Here is a 14,930-nt window from a genome sequence, read left to right as displayed (position 1 = left end):
ACGGTTCACCGACCGTTCCGACGAAATTTCGACAAAATTGCCAGAGTCTCCGCGCAAAGCCCAAGGAGGAGGAGGTGGAAGAGAAGCAGCGATAAATTCCTCTAGCGGTGAAAATCCCTCGGCAAGATTTCCAATCGAGCGGGAAAGAAGCGAAACCCGGGGCCGTAAGTAATTATTTATCATCGATCTCGGCCCCGTGTGCTCATTAGCGCGCGCGTCCGTGCACGCGGTGTTCGCTAAATTATTTCCTCTCCCCCGGCCTCTCTCCCGCCCCCGCTCCGGCTCGCCTCGCTTCGCCTCGCCTCGCCTCGGTGGCTGGCTGCTGCCGCTGGCGGCGGTGGCTCAGGAATCGTCACATTTTTCACGAAGATTAATCGAGTCGACAAACGGGTTCGATCGGTGAATAATCAATCGAGGCGAGGCGGCGCGGTGCGCGCGCGAAATAAATCGGCCATCCCCGCCGATTTCGCTCGCGCGCGATTTGCATATACCGGGAACGTGTCGCGACGCCCGAGGAAGCACCGAGAGAGAGAGAGAGAGAGAGAGAGAGAGAGAGAGAGAGAGAGAGAGAGGAGGGGGGGCCTCCTCTTCGATTCGTGGGCCCTCGAGGTACTCGTTGTCTCGGCTACCCCGCTCGATTGTCATGAAAATTCGCCGCATGGAAAACGTGTCCGACGCGCCAATGACGTGGCTTCTCCGGGAGACGGGGGACACGGGCCCAGAAATGGGTTAGGCGGGAGTGGAGGGGGATTCGACGAGACGCGAAATTGGCATAAATGAGATTGATACGACTTTAAGTTACTCGACTCGACGGGAGAGAACGAAAGAGAGAGACGACACCTCGAAGAGATTCTCGGTGGTCTCTCTCGGTTTTTCGGGGCCACTCGTCGCGCCACTTTGCGAGCGTCGCGAAGAAAGACAGGAGAGGAGCGTTTCGGCAAGGTACGCCCATGTCGTTGACCGACACGATGTTCACCTTCCATTGTGACACACCGTGGAACGTGTTTCGCGGATAATGACCATGGGACGAGAACCTCGCTCGCATAGCGATCGAATTTTCGCTCGGGGACACCAATGGCTGCGAGCCTCCCGGTGACTTTCGGATCTTCGAGTGCTCGGATCTAAAAATAATTTTTCCTCCATTCGGAAGTAAACGACCGTTACGCGATCGCTGCGAGTTCACACGAGAAGTTTGGGTCCTCGAGTTCTCGGATCTACCGATCTTCGATTACTGTCGTTCGTTCGGCCCTGTTTCGAGTATATGAAAGTATTCTATGTGTACTACGTATGTACCATGAAAGCACATCCGAACGTGAAAGTGTAGTTGGAATCTTTGAGTATTCGAATCTGCGAACAATCCTTCGATTATTGTCGTTCGTTCGGTTAGGAGATATATCCGAATGTTACGTCGAAGAACAGCGCATCTCGAGCCCGTTTATCGGAAGGTTTTCACCTTGGAATAGCGGACAAAATTATAATAACAATTAGAATTATTCGCAATTACCGCTTTCCTTTGTTTCCAACCTCATCGTTGCGACGAAGTTTTTATTTTACACCCGATTATTTCGTCCAAGTGAAGCCGAACGTGAATCAACGGAACAACGAACAGTAGAACGTGCTCAGAAACAATCTCGGTCCTGTTTACCAACGTACCATCTTCCTCTAAATCCGATTGCAAACTATTTCTCGTCTTTCTTACTCGGAACGATCGTTACAATAGAGTTTGATAAATATGAAATTTTCACTCGTATTCGTAAACCGGCGCAATTGTCAACGGAAGAAGTATACGGCGCTTGTACGAGCGTAATCGCGAGCGGCGCGTCGATTTTCATTCCACGAATTTTCGTACCTCGGGATTATCGAAGTCTCGTTACGTCACACGACGTTTTCCAGGTGACGGGTAAAGGTTTCTCGGTAAACGCGCCTGCAGGAAGTGAAAATCACGGGCGTTTGGCGGGGCACGGTCCCAGAGGCGCTAAGTACGTACGCACGCACTCACGCACGCACGCACGAGGGTGACAGCGCGGAATCTGGGAGCGGCGAGCGTAGAACAAGTAATAAAATAATTTTAACGACCCGCTTGAATTATGCCCGCGGTACAAATAATAATATCTGCCCGGCACGCATCCCCGCAATAAATATCGAACCGAAGGGGGGACCGCCCCCTTCGCCCTCCGGTGGCCGGTTTCCATCCACCGCTCTCTCGAACCCTCGTCTTCACGGTCTACCTCGAAGGCGAGCCTCGAACTATGTGGAGCAAACCTACGGGGCCCGGTTGTACCGAGGGGGAGCTTGCGAAAAACGGGGCCCGACCCCCGGTCAGTGGCTCTCAACTGCACGGTGAAAGCGTCGGAGGAACGTGGGAATCGTTCTCGTGACCCGTCGCCACGGAAAATCGTTCCCGGCGCGATGAAAATTCCACGAACGGTTTCATTTTTGGTTTTTTCTCGAACGAGAGAGGGACAGGGGAAAGCGGTTCGGTTTCGACGCAGCCGACGCGGAGAAACTCGAGCGAAACGAGAAACGGTTCGTTCGACGACCTACCGCCCCACGGTTATTTTCTACGTGTTTCGAGCATCTGTTAGGCAACATTCACGGTGCGGAACGAATCTCGCGAAATCGTATGCACCGGGCGGATGGGATCGTGGCTCGGGTCTCGTCGATGACAGGTCACGGATCGAGCGTAACATCGAACCCAGAAACGCGAGGGACCGACGCGATTTCTCAACGCGGTTGGGACGCACACTCGCGCGCGAACCAAATGGAAAATTGGGACTCGTTCCTTTCTCGTTCCGTGTCAGGTGACGTAGCTACGCGGGAACGTAGCACGGTGAAGGAAAACATTGTAAATGGTTGTTACTCGACCGAGAACCACCGTGTTCGTCACGCGCGTACGATGTGGACCGATCTTGAGATTTTGAACACCGAATGGAGTTCCAAAAGGCGGTGTACGTGGAAAGTGGTCCGTATCGTGTACAAAGGTGTGGAATTTTATTTTCCGGAATAACGTCTCTTTTTAAAATCATTCTTCTTTTCGATTATTGGACCTTTGGTTCACGGGTAGACTCTGTTTCTAAAGTATAAATTAGTCTTTATACTTTTTAACGATTTTGGCTTTCCATCGATCCCAAGAGTAGGTACACCGGATTCGTACAGCGTGATACAAATTTTGTTCAAGGAATAACGGAAGAGAACGTTTAGTATCGGAATTTACAGTACGAGTTCGAACGTCGCGAAGGAATCGTTTTTCTTTCCTCGTTTAATGTTCGATTATGGACTCCCTTCTTCGACGTACCGTGTTACGATCTACAGTTCGCATTGTTGATATTCAGATTTTCAATTTCGAGTTCGCCTCTATACGTTTTTGACCCGAGAAGGGCCATAAATTGCTCTCTGTACGCGTCTTTAGGTTTTCCGAGGCGATGTACCACAGACTTGAAGAATCTTCGCCTCGTTAAGGTCTCGTACTGTTCTCTCGTGAGGTCACATTTGGGTTATGCGCTGGTAATACGATCACCGAACCAAGTACAAGAAACTTATCCAAAAATAATAGAAACGATTCACCTACGACTGTGAACCAATAATGTGCAAGAAACCTCGATCGGTGAGCTTCCTTTTCCTCTAGAATATCTTGAACGAGTATCGTTCAATTACCGATTTCTATAACGTCTCTGTTTCTACTTTTCGGATCCAAATTCGAGACATTTTCCAATATCGTATTCTCATTTCTTCCACCTGTAACAATGTTCTCTTCTCCCGTTGATTCACCCACGCCCGCAAACGAGTTCTTCCCCATTTACGGGCCCAAGCGACCGAACGAATGATCGAAAAGCAACGTTTTCCGCGTTACGGTTAATTCGCTCCGGTGACCAACCGTTTCCTATTGTACACGTTGCATCGTGGCCGGTCACACCGACCCGGAAGAGATCATCTTCCGTTCTTCGGTCGCTCGTTCGCAATAAGAACGATAACGTTCCGGTCCCGCGCGAGGAGAATACCTCGAAACGAAGAAACGTTTGGAATTTTCCGCGAGGCACCTCGAGCCCGAGTGTGCGTAATTGACTTAATTACAACGTCAGCGTTGCTTCGTGGTAGCGGGTACCACGAAATACCTACCCTATGGCGGCGGCGGTGGCGGCGGCGGTGGCGGCGGCGGTGGCGGCGGCGGCAGGTTGCCAGGGCCTTCGAGGACGCGTCGCGGGGCTCGCTTCGATGAATGATCGTTAAATTGGCCGACGACGCGTTGAAGCGCCCGGTGATTTCAATCTCGGCGAGGCATAAGTTTCGAACGTGTTCGCGAAAATAAAAGGAGAAAATCGACGAAAGAACGCAACGTGGCAGGAGAGATTACGTCGTCAGAAACGACCCGCGGCTGCGTGTATGCGAGCCGATGACAGCGCAATGAGATTCTGATTTGCGCGGACGCGCATAATCGTAGGAGAACGGGTTGCCGCGCTCGCCGCCGAGACGAGACGAGACGAGACGAGACGAGACGAGACGAGCGGGCGAGCGAACGAGCGAGCGAGCGAGCAGTTGCACGCGCGTCGTTTAGCAATCAGGGAGAATGATGCAGCCAGAACCGGAGGCGAGCCAATCGGATTCCCGCGCAATTTATTTGTACACCTGTGCATGCGAGTCCCTTTTCAGTCCCGCGGGACCGATCCGGGATCCCTTGCGTGTCGAGAATCGCGCTCTCCGACGCCGCGAGTTTATAAGCGACAAAAGCCACGGGAGAAACGCAACGACGATTATAATTAGCGACGCCCGGGAATAATCGTGCTAATTGGACGGGGCGCGTGGATACGAAAACCTCGTCTTTCTGTATACGCGTCGCGAGTTTCGGGACTCTTCTCCTCCGTACGCGGCAACGAATTTTATATCTCTCGATAATTTAACCGCTCGACCGTGGAGCAACGTTCTCCTTTCGGTTTTGGTTACTTCGGTTCCAGGATCGGGGAAAATATCGAGCGTGGGGGATTTCTCGGGGCCCGATTCCGCGAGATCGCTTCTTCGGTGACTTTTTGTATTCGTAGTTGTACGTATTTTGTATCTGGAAATGGAATTGCGCGAGAGTTTATGAAAACGGTGCGCGTGGCGAGCACGTCAGGGTGTACGAATCTGGGACAACTCGTGGGACAAGGGGGTCAGTCGGTGAATTTTCACGGTAACGGAAAATGGAATGACGCGCATGAGAAGCAAGAGGAAACTGAGATATTTATTTGTATCGTATGGAACGTGACGAGTAAACGTCCGTGACGCTGCTCGTCTGATAATTTTCTCAGTTCCTTTGGTTTCCGATCAGAATTTCTCTAGAGCAAACAGCGACATTAAGTGCGGGGCCTTTAACGATCGATTCAGCGGTGAAAATATTCAATTCCTTGCGCACCTGTTTCGCTAACCTTTGTTTAAATCACGTAGGAAGTAACTAAAGTCTCCGAGACCTCTGAGAAATAATTACGATATCGAGTTCGTCGCCCAAAAAGAAAACATTAATAAAATTGACAAAGTACAAAGTACGCGACGTGCGATATGACGCAGCACCGAACTCGGTTGAACGTTGCAAAGCGTAAATTAGACGCGTCGATGAATTCGCACGAATATTTGTCTTCGAGAAACGAGCAACCGAATACGTGTCGTCGAGCGCGACGAATGTACCATTGGAAGACAATTGAATACACTTGTACGGTATTCTTCGTTTCGATCGAGCACCAGAAAACGAAAAATCACGCAGGATCGACTCTATCGTACGCCCTTTTATTTATTTATCGCGCGTTTCGATCCTTTCGAGGATTCCACGAATATTCGAGGATTCGCGTCGATGGACGAAGTTTATCCGCGCGAAACGTCTCTCCCGCGCGGCGAGTCGCTCCTCGACACCTGGCCGGAGAACTCATCTCGCGACGATAATTACCGATAATTGCGCGTAATCGTCGCAATTAGTCTCGCAGACGCTGCGCGTATAATTGCAACGAAGGCGTTCTCCGTCGGTCTATCTCCACCGGCGTAAATCATCGGACGAGCGGCACTCGTTAAGTTCCTCCGGGTAACGCGATCCGGTTTTCCAAAAGCTTGTTTACACGTTTGTCCGTTCAAAAGGGTGGCCTAATTATCCTGTTTCCCGATGTTTCGCCACCGCGCCGCACCGCACGGGGATTAAGGCGGATTAACCGGAACAATAAACGCGTCCGCGCCTGCGCTTCCTGGAGGAGAACCAACCCCCACCCCCCCTTTAATTCCGTGGGACGCATTCACGGGAGTCCGGGCGCGGTTTTACGACCGACGAATTTTTATAACGACCGCCACCCCGGCCACGTTTTCTGGACCAGGTAGCGCTGCTGTGTCAGGTAAGACTGACCCGAATTTACGACGTTTCCCTGGAAAACGGGCGAAAACCAACCCTTCCGCGAACGCGTTTCGGCGTCCTGATTATACGACTCACGCTGGTTATTCCCTGCAATACGATTTCGTGGGTCGGGTGCGAGTCGTGGTGAAAAACGACCGTAAAATATGACCGAGGGAAATATATACGCGTCGACGACGAAATCGAGGAACGGGCCCACGGTGGGTCCCGACCGTAAAACGATCCCCCGGATACCAAAGGACCGCGTCGTTCCGAAAAACGAGTGCTCGATTTCTTCGGGGTTCGAGTACCGTTCGCGAAAACTTGACCGCTGTTCTGCGAGCTGAATACTCACGGGGAAACGAACGAATCGTCGATGTACACGGTACGTTCGTACGATGGACATCCCTCGGAGGGATCAACGGAAACCTCGTGACTAAATTTCTCTGCCATTTGTCTCGCACTTTGATCGGAGTAAGATCGGTGAAACGAGGAAATCGACGAGGTCGGAACCGGTTCTCGAAGTTTCTTATTTTTTTATCGTTATTTTGTTCCCTCGTACACGTTCCCGCTATTGGTTCGTACGAGTCCACGCGACGAGTTCGCGAACGCGTCTCGTTTCGTTCTCGTCCCAGGATGAACTCGTACGCGCTCTCGACTCGGCCAATAGGGACCACGCGTCCTCCTAAGTACACAGCCCTTTTCCCCGTGACTCTTCGAACGTGTACTTATCCTTTAGAACTTACCTTTTGGAACGTGATTCGGTACCGCGTCGCACCGATACGAGACCCGTTCACCGCGACAGTGACCATTTCGCGAAACGTTCGCGAGTGGAACTCTGGTGCGTCCAGCGGGACGTTCGCGCGAAGGAATTCCAAAAGCACGAGTAGGCGCCGTAAGCAACACGGGTAGAAATTTCAACCCCAATAGTGACTCGGCCGTGGTCGGGCCAGCGAGATTATTTGGATCCCGAAGAATGGTAACAATCGAGCTTTGTAATCGGTCCTCGAAACGATAAAGACTTTGTTGGCCACCCTTCCGGTAGCGCTACCACCACCCCCTTGATTTCCACCCCATTTCTCTCTCTCTCCCTCTCTCTACCTCTACCTTTCTCTTTCTCTAGCTCCCTTCCACCGACTCCCACACACAGGTCCGCCTTTCTCTTATTATTCTGGCTCCAAGAGGAGGCCCAATGGTATCACCTGTTGGCAATTGCACGCCCGCGAATTCCTTCGGTCTCCGCCGCGCCGTTGTTTTCGACCTCCCCTCGGCCCACCCCCGTTCGCGTCGCTTCTTCTCTTCCCTTCTCTCTCTCTCTGTCTCTCTGTCGCGCTAACTTTCCTCCCATCCTCCCCTATATATTTTCCTTTTTTTTATTTCTCGCCACGGCACGATGGAAGTTCGACCGTGGTCGGCGAGGAGGTCGACCGCCTTCGCGTAAACGCGGTTAACGGGACGAAGATAATGGTGAACGACAATGGCGCACGCAACGCCATCGCGGTTTCTCTTTCGATACGCGGGGAACGGTTCACCTCCCCGCGTCCGTGCGAACGTTTTTCGTTTTCAAGCGGAGTTTACCGCAACGAAACTTCGCGCGGTCTTCTCGGTTACCGTTTGCGAGCGGTTGCGTTATTCGCCACCGTGCACCACCAGATTTACCCGTTATTTGTTTTATTTCTACTTTATTTCCTTCCGCTCGGATTTATCCGATAGGATAAATCTCGACGGTAGGTTCAGAACGCGGCCGTAATGTATCGTGGTTTCGCGCGCGTAAACAGGATACTCGGTTTTACTAAAATTTTAACGCGGTAATAGCCGGTGCAGTCTCGCTAAAGGCGACTCTCGTTGATAAAATTGTAATTATCGCATATCCGCGAGAACGTAATCGATGGACCGACGTGGTTTTTTCCGATGAAAACGCGTCCAAACGCTGCGTTCCCCGTTCGGACCGCTTTTCATGGTAAACGATTCGCGAACGAGTCGTTTCCGCGTAACTTTCACCGTGTGTGATTAAAAATAGTTCGCGTACGCGTTAATACTCGCGGAAAACTTATTCGATGTATTCGCGGGAAATAATAGGCCCTGCGTGTATCGTTCGAACGGAGAATCGCAATATTGTATGGAATATCGGGCGTCGATCGATCTCGGTAACTAACTCGATTTCGTTCGATCGTTCGTCGTCCGAAACGTACAGGAATTCGCGAATCATCGAGATCGATTCGATTTTCGCGACTTCGAAAGGAATTTCAAGTCCCGTCGGATCCGCTCGGGGCTCGAGCGTTCGACTCGCCTTTCCGCGAGGAAAACTTCCAACCGACTTTCGACGCTCCTCGAGAACTCGTCCCGCGTCCGAGTTCGGACGTTTCTTCGTTCACCGGTGGGAGAATTCAACGTAGACGGAAGTAGACGTTTTGTCGGAAAATTGAATCTCGGTTACTAAATCGATGCGCCGGGAATCTTTTAACAAGTAACTCGAAGGAATTTTCGCGCGGTCGATGTCTACGACACGGTACGTTCGATATTCCTCGGATGGATCAACGAAACCTCGTATCTAAATTTCTCCACCATTTGTTTCGCGATTCGATCGAAATAAGATTGGCGAAACGAAGAAATCAACGAGATCGGAACCTGTTCTCGAAGTTTCTTATTTTTTTACCAGTCTCGCGTGATCTCTAGGAGCCGCTGCGGAAATTCAAGATGGTCGTTTCGAACGTCTTCCGCAAAGCTAACCAAACAACGTAACATTTGTCCGACTCCTTTTGCAAAGAAATTTACTCGAAATCCCGTCGACGCAACTTTTTCCGTTCTATGTACGCGCTCGATCGACTTTGCAACTTTCTTCTCTTCCCGTTCGTCGAGTATTCTCGCGAAAAACAAACGTTCGCGTGGAATTCGTGTCGCGAAGAAGGACGAGCCGCGAATTCGGTCACGCGTTGCTCGCGCGCGTTCGTTGGCCGACAAGTCTCGTTGGACCGATTACAGACGCGCGAACAATTACCGCGACAGAACTCGATACCGTGTTTCGAGGAGAGCGAGGAGTCGATACCGACTCCGTAAGCGTAAAAACTCGCTTCGAAATCGTCCGAGTCGCCGATTCGGCTCGTGGTCTCTACCTGGTAAATCCAATTACGTGCAATAACGTAGGCGAGGCGCGACCGTTCGAAGGAAGGTCCGTGGAACGTAATCTCGGGAAGGGGTCGAGACAGCGCGAGCGTGTAACGAGGGACGGTGGCGAAAGGAGACGGGAAACCATGGGAGAAGAAGACGTTCGAGTCGCGCGTACGTACGTAAGCGCAGGTACGTATCCGCTTAAACGAAAGCCCGGGCACAAAAGCGGCGTGCCATCGAGTATCGCAAACATCGATTTGAATCACAAAGACCGCCCGCGGTACGCTGTATTGTCGGTGCCCCGACTTATCGTACAGTTTCTCCTGTGTCCGCCCTGCGCTCTCGAATCCGTCTCTCGTCTTCCCGTACCAACCCCCTCCCCCTCTGTTTTTTTCTTTTTTTTTTTCTTTTTCTCTTTTTCGGCTAACGACCAATCGATCCACTTATTCCGCGCGGTTTACGCGCCACTTGTGGCGCTCGGCGTCGCGACGCGACGTTTGGCTTTAATCATCAACGTTGATCGCGGCGCGACGCGGCACTTTGCGCGCGCGAAAACCGCTTTGTCCCGTGATCGACGTCCGCCGTTGTCGCGCGATAATTTTCGCGAAATTTCACGGAGAAGCTGAACGCGACCCGTCCCCATTGTTGCTATTAATTGTCGATTGCCTTTCGACGGGACGAGATTGTCGAGGGGACGTTCGCTCGCTCGCTCGCTTGCTCGCTCGTGCGCGCGCCCGTTTACCGAGCGGACTCGAACCCGGGCATTTTCGCGCCGGAACGATCGAACGCGATTTTTCTTGCGGATTATCCTCGTCGTCGATCGTCGAGTATTTCGAGAAAATTACGAGCGGAAGACAGCTTTGCCTCGCCTTTTTCCATCCTCGATGGTTGGATTTGATCAATTTCTATTCGGAGGAGAGGTTAATCGTTGCAGGGGGGGAAGAAGGGATTTTAGATGGACGCAATTCTTTTTTTTTATCGTCGTTGAATATCCAACGGTAAACTCTCGCGCAGAAGGGAACTTTGCGTTCTCTGAACGTCGTGGATTCTTTAAATCGTAAAAAGTAAGCTACGCATACATCGATATATAATTCTGTTTTCAAATTATTGTCAGTTACCGAACACTTTGAGAAATGTTCATATAGAAGGAAAGTTTAAAGAAACACCCAATTCCCTACTGGTATTAATCGTCTCGATCGAAAGAAGGAATTCTTCTCACCACTGGTACACGATTTTTCTTTCAAAATATCATCGACCACATTCCGAGAAACTCTCAAGTGTAAATCCTACGTTCGTTCGCTATTCGAAAATCCGACGACGAAGATCCCTATCGGAACCGATACCAGCCAGTTACCAATCCTCTCGAAAGGAAGAATTCATTCTTTCGCGTTCCACAATTTTCCTTCCAAATGATAGCCAACTAACAAAACTAGTCAGAAACTCTCGAATAGAGTTTCTACACTCGATCTTTGAAAATTCGACGAAACAGTAGCCACTGGTTTTGATCGTCTCCATCGAGACGAGGAATTCGCGCGTAAACGGTACACGTGGCTCGGTACGCGGAAAACTTCGCGAACCTCGAGAGTCGACCAAGACGATTCGGAGCCCTTGGAAGGGAACAGGTGACCTTACCCGAGAAGCTACCCACCGATCGTCCCGAAAGCGTGGAAACGATCGTTTTCGTCGGGCGGGCTCGTTGGTCGGTTAATTAGTCGCAGGAGTCCGAACCTAACAGGTTCTACGGGTCGTAGAGCGCAGGTATTTTCGCACTGGTTTATTATTTAGCCGGCTCGTTGCGGAAGCAGGTACCACCTCGCTCGGTAGTCCCGATGGCGATCGATCGGCGAACAAAAGGCACCGCTTACGGTCGCCGCGTACGCGCGGTACCTGCGACGCAGCGCGCGCGGACGCCCCGAACCGTACGCAATTAGCAATAAATTTTCGCGGGTTCGTTAAGCAGGTGTCGATATTCGGGTAAAACCCAACGAGCGCGTAAGAGAGAAACATCCGTCGGTCGTTACCCACCGCGAGGTACCGCGTCGATCCTTGCGGTTTTCATTACGCCGGCTCGTCACGAACCGTTACAACGTTCCTCCCGATTACCCTTAACTCGTTTTGATTTATCGCTCGGTACGCTGGAAAGTCACCGTTCCCGAGGTAGCGAGCCGCGCGGCTTCTCTGCCCGCTCGCGGAACGTGAACGCGTCTCGTCCGAAGCGGAAACGGAGATAACGAGACCGCCTCGACTCTCGACGATCGAAAGATCGATCGATCCGTCCGTCCGTCGGATTGAGTCATCCCGCGGGACCTTGCCCGCTCTTTTATCGATCCGATAATCTTATCGGGACGACCTTGCGCCGAAGCTTATCGACGCCGCAGCGTACCACGCTCGTCGTGCATAATTGCCGCCAGCTTCCCTGACAGCGGATTCCGTTTCGATCGCGCGAAATCGAGCAAATACGGTGACGACCCTCTTTCGGGACGAATTCGCAAATTCGAATTCTCCTTGCTCCGAGATTTCGAGCACTTACGCGTCGAGCGTTTCGTTTCGATACGGAGGATCGCCGGGACGAAACTCGTTTCGGGTGTAATTTTTTGTTCGCGGTGTACGAGGATTCGGTCGATTAACAAAGGATTTTCCCACGCTGATGTATCGATAAACAATAAAAGATTCGTTTCTTCTTGGAGCAGAATTTAACAAATGGATGTACATTTACTTATCCCGGATACCGGAGAACGAACACGCGTTTGGTTTCCCGTTTTTTAAGAAGACCACTTTCTGTGTCGAAGTCGCCGCGTTCGCAACTCATCGTTGCAACGATTGCGCCACTAACGATATCGGTAAATTTAAATCGCGCACTGCCGAACCGAATGAAAAACGCATCGAAAGAGCACGAACGATACGCTAGAAAAATTAAATCGTTCCGCGTCTAACGGTCGAAGAGTAATTCTCCGCGAAAGTCGAGAAACAAGATCGAGAGGTATAAATCAACGCAAATCACCGATAAAAGAGGAACGATCCGAGTTGCTTAAATTCTCCCGATTGTTTGCATCTCGAAAACGATCCAGATTCGGTAAATTGGTCTCGGAGAGGTGCAGGTTCTCGTGGTGTTTCGTTCGTCCGTATCGAGAACTCGCGTTCGAGTTCGCTGGTCGCGCATCGGCTCGCGATCCCCGGACCGGAAGAAAAACCGATCTCAAGAAGGGTGGCTCCGCGAGGGAAGTAGAGAAGGTGGGGGTGACAGAAAGGGAGAGAGAGAGAGAGAGAAAAAAAAAGTCCCGTTCGGAAGCTCGCGGCTCGAATAGGATTCCGAGCCGACCGCCGTTACTTTCATTGTCACCGACGCACTCGGCGCGCCGGGGTTGCTGCGCTACGATTATCTATGACGCGTTCTTCCATTATGCGTTCCGGTCTTTCTCTCGCCGCGCCGATTCTCGCTCCCTCTCTCTCCGTCCGTCCGCGAGCCGCGGCAACAGGTCCTACGCAGGAACCCGCTTAAACGGAGTCGCATCGGCCGATGGAGGTTCTTTCAGGAACGGCTGGCGAGCCTCTTTGTGGATTTCACGAACGGAGAGACGCGGAGCCAGAGGGCCGAAGGAACACGGGAGGATGAATGGGAGAGAGGGACGGGGACGGTGAGAGGAGACAAGGAGGAAAATGGGTCAAGTCGACCGGATATAATGGGAGATTTGAATACGACGAACGCGCGACACGAGCCGATGCTCCCGCGACCCCGGCGAATTAACTCGGGTAGTTTGGCTCCGTGAAAAAAAAAAAGAAAGAAAGAGAGAGAAAAAAAACAAATTCTCTTCCGGGGAGTGGAACTACCCGAGTCCCGGGAGAGAGCCGAGGACGGGATCTCGGAGGGGATGAGCCGATCGCGCGGAGAACGGAGTACGACGAGAGAGAAATTTTCGCGGCCGCGAAACGACGGGACCGTAAAACGGGAGAGTTCGTGACGCGCGCGACGAGAGTCGAAACCAAGAGAACGACGAAGAAGAAGAGAAGAGAACGGATCGACCAGTTCCAGAGAGAGAGAGATTCGTTCGAGTTCCGAACCGCGCGAAACGGTTCTCGAATTCCCAAGGAGACCGTAAGGAGTAGCGCGATCGCGAAAAATCGCAATCTGGAGATACCGGCGAGAAATCGCGATAAGATTAGAAATGGCTGCGCAGTACGGAACGCGTACGGTCTCGGTGCGCACTGAGGTGACGATTTACCCCCGTGTTCTCGCGGAAGAGCGTCTTCGGAGGAGTACCCCCTCGTCCGGTGTCGGTCGTTCGTTACGGTGCACCCCTTGGCGCGAGTTCGGTCCGTGAGATTCGAAGGTCACCGGACCCGCGAAACGGGGAAGAAGGGACGATCGGGTCCGAGAGGGCGACGGAGGGGTTTCCGAGGGAAGAGGTACGCGCGGGCAAAGACGACGCGAGTCGTGGATTCGCGCATCGGCGGGGTCCGAGGGGGCGAGAGAGTATCGGGACGGAAGAACGCGTGGACGAAACACCGGCGACCCGGAGGAGAGAGGCGAGAGAGCATCGCGAGAGAGGAGAAACGCGTGGACACGAGGCGGAGAGGCGGTGGGCAGAGAGAAAGAGAACGAAAGAGAGAGAGAGAGAGAGAGAGGGGGAGAGCGAGAGAGAGGGAGAGCGAGGGAGCGAGAGGAGGGAGACCCAGGGAGCGAGAAAGAGAAGAAGGGGGAGAACGCGTACGCGGAAGCGAGAGGAACGGGGCCAAACGTCGGTAGAGGGGGCGAAAGCGTCGCCGCGAGAGGTCGTCGGGGTTGTCGTGGATGACGTCACGGCGTAATGGCGCCGCCTTCGGTGGCGCGGAGAGCCGCGCGATTGGTCGAGAGAAATGATGGCAGGCTCGCGTGCCAATCGATTGCCGTCGGTAGGCTCGGGTCTGGTCCGTCGGACGGTCGGGTATGGTTGCTGGTTGAACGGGATGGTAGGGGTGCGCGCGGGTAGGGGTGGGGCGAACGAGCGCCGAGCGAGCGAAACGCAGAGAGAGGGGGACAGCCGCCTCGGCAGGAAGTGAGCCCCCGGAGTGGGACCCCAAGGCGAAATCCACAAATGCTCAGACGGTTCCGTTCTTCCGTGGAGAGTGGAGGTCGCTGCTACTTGTTCCGCTTCTTCTCTTCCCTCCTCTTCTTCTTCCTCGTGAATATTCGTAGTCGTGGTAGTCGTAGTCGTGGTCGTCGTGGTCGTCGTGGTCGTAGCCGTGGTCGTCGTCGATTCGCGACACGTTCGCCGGGCCGTACATCGACGACCGCACGAGAGCGCTGGGCGAACGAGAGGAGGCGCGCGTGTCACGCGCAACGGTACACAACAACAACACGCGTGCGTGCGCCCATCGCGCGGACCAGCAGCGGCAGCGGCGGCACCAGCACCAGCGGCATCAGCATCAGCGGCAGCGGCACCAGCACCAGCACCAGCGGCAGCGACAGCAGCGGCAGCATCGGCGGCGGCAACACCACCACCAC

The sequence above is a fragment of the Ptiloglossa arizonensis genome, chromosome 5, assembly GCF_051014685.1.
Source record: "Ptiloglossa arizonensis isolate GNS036 chromosome 5, iyPtiAriz1_principal, whole genome shotgun sequence".
Taxonomy (NCBI): Eukaryota; Metazoa; Arthropoda; class Insecta; order Hymenoptera; family Colletidae; genus Ptiloglossa; species Ptiloglossa arizonensis.
The sequence above is the reverse complement of the archived record's forward strand: the minus strand, read 5'-3'. Positions refer to the sequence as shown.